Below are 6000 nucleotides of genomic sequence, written 5' to 3'. Positions count from 1 at the left end.
ATTTTAGAACAGAGCCACATTCAGAGATAAGACAGAGGCTTTTAGGAGCCAAGAGAAACCCCAGCAGCTGAGAGCAACCCCTGGCCAACATCCAACAAGGACACAGGTGCTTTAGTCTTACAATTGTGAGAAATTGGATTTGGTCAACCACCTGAAGAAACTTGAAAGTGATTCATCCTCCAAGCCTCCAGGGAAGAGCCTCATTGGGCCGACTTCTTGATTTCAGCCTTGTGAGACACTGAGTAGAGAGCCCAGCTGAACCTCCACAGACTTCTGAGTCAGGGAACTGTGAGAGAATAATTAGGTAATGATTTAAACCACTAAGTGTGTGGTAACTTACTACAGAGCAAAGAAAGCAAATACAATAGGTGATGACAATGATGATGAAGACAGATAGATAGATAGATAGAGAGAGAGAGAGAGAGAGAGAGAGAGAGAGAGCTAGATAGCTCATTTCTGTTATAAGTAGGCTGCCTTTAAATGTATATAAAATTTAAACTGGATGTATTTCCCCAACTCTGGATAAATTATATCATCTTGTTTATGTTTTTAAGAGACAAGCATTTTACAAGAAGCATTTTCATTCTGGTTTTTAATAGAATTTAAAGCTATGAAAAGCAGTCATCACAACCCTGGGCAGAGTTCAGCTGTATTCAGTTTGTGCATCACCAAGTGACTTGTTAAAGCCACAGGGACAACAGCCCAGGACACACTTATCTGGGGTTCTTTGATTAGATATGAATCTTTTACCTTCTCAATACTACAATTACTATGCCAGCTGGAAATATGTGGCAACTTCCCCTCTTCCCCCTCGCCCTGGGTGGGTATGTCTCACCATGGAGGGTCACATGTGAAATAATAGCAATCCCCGCCATTATCAGCTGTTAGTGCTGAGGTCAAAGGAGACACCCTGGGGATATTTAGAATATGATACACTTCTCATGTTACAGAGTCCTTCAGTGTAACAACCTTGGCTTTTATAGCATCAGAATAACACAAAATAACACTTTCCTAAAAATATAGTTCATTTTGACAACCAGTTCTCTCAAATCCTAATCAGGAGGTTACGACGTGGATATAAAATTTTAAAGCAAACTCTAAAATGGAATGCATGTGAACTGCATCCCTATCGTGTTCATATTGTTCATTTGGGCACTGGGGTGGGGTAGAGTAAATAACTTTGTCATGGTGTCAACATCCTCACACCAACTTGTCTTCACACCTTGTTTCTCTGCTTATGCTGTCTTCAGAAAAATCTGAGTCCAAACGTCCTGCATCAGGCAAGGACCACAATGCACCTGACTCTGGAATCCAATCTGAGTCCCCATGACAGCCCTTCCACCCAAACTCACATCCCCTGCCATTCATTTGCTTCCTGTCTGTACCAGAGGCTTCTGTTCCGCCACAAATGACCCTCCAGTGTTTTCCGATGAAATCTCACTCTCTCTAACACTGAGAGGGCACATAATTAAATGCAGAATTCTTTGAGGCACTCCAAGAAAATGCTTTCCTTTTGCGCTTTTTCATTTGCTTTGTAATCAACACTGTCACTGTTGTTCTAATTTGCCTCCACACTAATTGCCATTACTCAACCAAGAACTGTATTGAGCAATCTCTAAATGGCTCTCTGTATGACTCATTTCTGCTGCTAGAAACCCCAGTTCTGCTCTTGTGTGCAAGCTGCACAATGTCTGCACCCCTCCCGCAGGGACAGGCATCTTTGTGCAGGTCGACCTGGCAGCCAGGCCCAAGGTATTCCCACAGTACCATCATGACCGTCCAGCCCAGAGAACAGAAGGATTAAAGCTACAAAAAACTTACTCTTCAACCACAGGTCCTCACTTACAAGAGCCTGAACAGGCTTGCTGTGCTCTGGGACTGATGCGAAATTGGTCTCAGATCCACTGGAGCAAAACCAACATTGGATTTGATCACCTTGGGGTGATAGCCAATCTTACATTTTTATTCCACACCCTTTGTCCCACTTTCTTCTCAATCTTTATATTTTGGTGAGGATGGAGCATTTGGGGGCAGGTAGTCTGAGTAGAGAAGACCCAAGGGCAAAGAACAGAGTCTAGGAAAGACATGAGATCCATGAGTCCATTGTCCTCTGAAAGTCTCAGTGATATCAGTCTCAGTGTTCATTGCGTGTGCATACAGTTGCCTCGCTGTCTCTCCCTGTGGCTTCTTGCTTGGGACCAAACTTCCAGGTAACACACTCTGGTGGCCAAGGTAGTTTCAAACATTCAAAGTCTGAGTAAAGAAAAAGTAAATATTTTTACTTAAGAAGTATTCTAACTACTCAGCCATAAAAAAGAACAAAATCATGTCTTTTCCAGCAACTTGAATGGAACTAGAAGCCAGTATTTTAAGTAGAGTAACTCAAGAATGGAAAACCAAATACTGCATGTTCTCACTTATAAGAGGGAGTTAAGCTGTGAGTACACAAGGGCATACGGAGTTGTGTAATAGAAAATGGAGACTCAGGGGGTGGGGGGTGGGGGATAAAAAACTGCCTATTGAGTACAATATACACTACTTGGGTGACATGTGCATTAAACTCCCAGACTTCACTGTTTTACAGTTCATCCATGAAGCCAAAACCACTTGCATCCCTGAAGTTATTGAAATAAAAAATTTAAATTAAAAAAGATTTAAATATTCTATTCTAGAATAATCAAATCAATTCTTCATCACTAATTGCGAAAATGCAAATCAATCTCAAAGTTTCTTTCAGACTGTATCAAATATTTCCATCTGGCAAGAACTACGCTAAACAGAAAGACAAAGCAAAAGATACGATCTGATCAGATAATGTCACACACACCTTCCCCAAAGGACATCTCGCTTGAAGGCCTCATACCAGCCCCGAAAGCCCTGTGTGATTTGATCCTCATCACCTCCCAGAACTAATCTCCTACCTCCTGCCTCTCAAACTCTGTTTCAGCCACAGTGGCCTCCTTCCTATTTCTTGAATAAGTCAATCAAGTGCCCACCTCAGGGCCTTTGCACAGCTATTCACCCAAATGCTCTTCCAGTCACCTGCAAGGCTCATTCTCTCCCTGCCTTGAGGCTCCCACTCAAATGTTACTTTCTCTGTAGACTTTCCATGGATGTTCCATCTAAAATTTCACCTCCATCCCATTGCCTTCTAACCCCTTTTCCTATTCAGGAAAAATAAGAAAGGATGGGGGAGAGGAGGATGTAGGGTCCAGAGCTGCAGAGGGATCCGGATCTGACTATATTGCAATTCAACCCCAATCACAAGGCCCATCTGCTCCCACCAGGGGTCCTGAATACGTTTTTCTCCATTCAGATCCCAAAGATTCTTGGCAGCTCTAATCTCACTTTTCCTCCAGGACTCATCCTACTTGGCCCATTACAGAAAAATTTGTTCATGTATGTATCGGATGTCTCTTTCCTCCCAGAATAGAAGTGCCATGGTCAGAAGGATGTTTTGTTCCCAGTGCCCCGAACAGTGCCAGCCCCAAAGAGGCTCATTTGCTTAACGAACAGTTGGATTTTACAGCCAGAGGATTTGACGGGTCCCTGAAGGATGAATAGAATATATGGAGATGAAAAAGTGTAGTGGGATTTCCTCCATCACAGGTAACCGAGTGTCCAAGTCCCGAGGCAAGAAAGACCAGCCTAACAGGAGTACTTTGACCCAGGGCCAGAGGTGCAGAGTGCAGATGCAAACCACGTAGCTCCCAGAACCTTTTAGGAACTGTGGACATTCAATCCATGGGAGCAAGGTATAGTTTTAATCAAAGATGATTTTTATTTGACCTGTAAAGAAGCAGAAGCACTTTATAGTAGAGATGATGTTGTCTACCTCTTGTCACTTTTATCTTTGTCTCTTGGTAACAGAATCCTGACTCTCTTTGGGGCAGCAATGTGCCCAGCCAAAAGATTGCATTTCCCATCCATCCTCTGACAAGGTGTGGCCATGTGACTAAGTTGTGCTCAATAAAACATAATTGAAATTTGTGAGAAATTTCTGAGAAGTCTTCTTAAAAGGGTTTGATACAAGTGGAAGGGACATCCTTTTTCTCACCTTCTCTATATTCCCATTTCTGCTGCATAAGATGCAGGTGTGATGGCTGGAGCTCTAGCAGCCTCTTGGACCATGAGTTGCACTTGGTGATGGAAGCCATGTGCTGAGAGTAGCCAAGCAGAAGACTGGTCTCTGAGGACATCTAGGTGCTGTCACACCAGTCTGGACTGCCCACCACCCAACTTTTCAGTGAGAGAATATACCCTTATGGTTTAAGTCAATATTATTTGTGATATTCTGTTAAGTGCTGTCAATATCCTCCAGCCAAGGGCCACCAGGAACACACCTGTAGCTGAACAAGTTGTGCTTATTACTCAATGCAGTGAGAGGGAATGCACAGTATGGGAAACCAAGGGTCCCTTCGGTAAGAGGATTCAAGAAAGGGTATCATGGGATTTGGTCTTTGTGCCTTACAAGAAGTTGATGCTACAAAAATGTGTATTGAATAAATAAAATTTAAGGCCAAACAACAACTAGAATGTAGTAATGTAGTTCTTTTTTATTTGACAAATAAAAATTTCAGTTTCTAGTTTAACATGAATTAACAGATTTCTAGTTTTGCTCAGACTTCTGGACAAATTCAAAGTCCAAGTATTTGGTCTATATTTGAATTTTATGTTCCCAAAGTCCTTCATTTGGACATAAACAAATTTCAGAGTTTGATAGGTTGCATTTTATGTGACTCAATTATTGCTAGCTGAGCTTATATTAAGAAGTTTATTCACTTCATTTTTCAGAATATTAGAATAATCCATGCACAGGTTCTGAAGTACAATAAGTAAAAGTTGGGTGGCATTTGAATTAATTTGGGGATGGTAATAATGGGCTTATTCTGAGCTCACCTTTTATAGGAAAAATATAGTTGCTTTATGCCTAAGGCAAAATAAAAAATTAAAAAAATTAAAAAGCTTCTATGTAATTGTCACCAAAAATACATGTTGTTAAAAGAAAAGAAATCTAATCGATCCAAAATATGAGGGAAAACAATATTCAAGCCTAAATTAGCTTAGCTATTAAAAGAAGCAAAGATGATCACAAAAGTTGGACAGAGAAAAATTGTTGTTCAGTAAATGGTTTTGAATGTGTGTCTGTGAAATTTTTAAATCTGTTTTTAACATAATTATGTAATGTTCGAACATTTTAGTACATGAGCTAGATAATGAAATGACTGCTCAGAAACAGTCACCCATACACACATCCATTCATTTATTCAACAAATATTTATCGAGCCTACAGAATTGACTTGATTCTATGCAAGGAGGAAGAATGAAGACCCTGAAGTCAAGTAGCTTGTAATCTTGTGGAAAAGACTGAATAGGAATAATAAATAAAAAATTTCCAAAAACGGTGCAGAGAGTGGTGAGAGTGGTGTAGTGGGAATAGGAGTTATGAGCCTAATCCACCCTGGAAAGCGAGGATATATTGGAAGCAGAGACATCAGTGCTGGATCTAGAGAAACCGGTAGAGCTTTCCAAGTCCAGAGTGGAGGGAAAGTCTTTCTAGGCACAGGAAAGTGTATGTTTAAGTGCAGAGAGAAAAGCACAAGTGTCCAGGATGCAGACAGTAGTTTGGTAGGATCTAGCATGGAAAAAGAAACTTGAGAACAGAGAGGATGGATCTGGACAGGAAGACAGGTAGGACAAAGATTTATGCTATGTCCCCTGTGCTAGTGGAGTTGTCATTTGCAGTCCTTCGTGCACTCCATGTGCTTGAGTTTAACATCCTTTCCCATTCCTTGTGTCTTTGTATGTCTCCCAGCATGGGCAGAGTACATGCTCCCGCCCCCTTTATGTTAGACTTCACAATGTAGACTTTCTTTAGCAAGTAGAAGGTGGTTAGAAGTGAGTAAGTGTCAGTTCCAGACCATAGCCTCAAGAAGCATCTGTTTCCACTCACCTTCTTTTATCCTAGTTATCTTCCACATGAAGGATATGTCCCAAGTG

At 41.2% G+C, this 6000-nt stretch overlaps 1 long non-coding RNA gene across 1 annotated transcript in view; it reads right to left on the bottom strand.

The window, feature by feature from the left end:
* Positions 1-577: 577 nt before the first annotated feature.
* The window catches only part of LOC144341216 (uncharacterized), a 31895-nt gene continuing 26472 nt past the window's right edge, over positions 578-6000 (bottom strand). Inside the window, exon 3 of the long non-coding RNA XR_013418092.1 lies at positions 578-2253. This is a non-coding gene — a long non-coding RNA (uncharacterized LOC144341216). The remainder of the gene's footprint in view (positions 2254-6000) is intronic.

The sequence above is a fragment of the Macaca mulatta genome, chromosome 6 (assembly GCF_049350105.2).
Source record: "Macaca mulatta isolate MMU2019108-1 chromosome 6, T2T-MMU8v2.0, whole genome shotgun sequence".
NCBI classification, from domain to species: domain Eukaryota; kingdom Metazoa; phylum Chordata; class Mammalia; order Primates; family Cercopithecidae; genus Macaca; species Macaca mulatta.
Note: the sequence above shows the minus strand (reverse complement) of the source record. Positions and strands in the feature narration are given on the sequence as shown.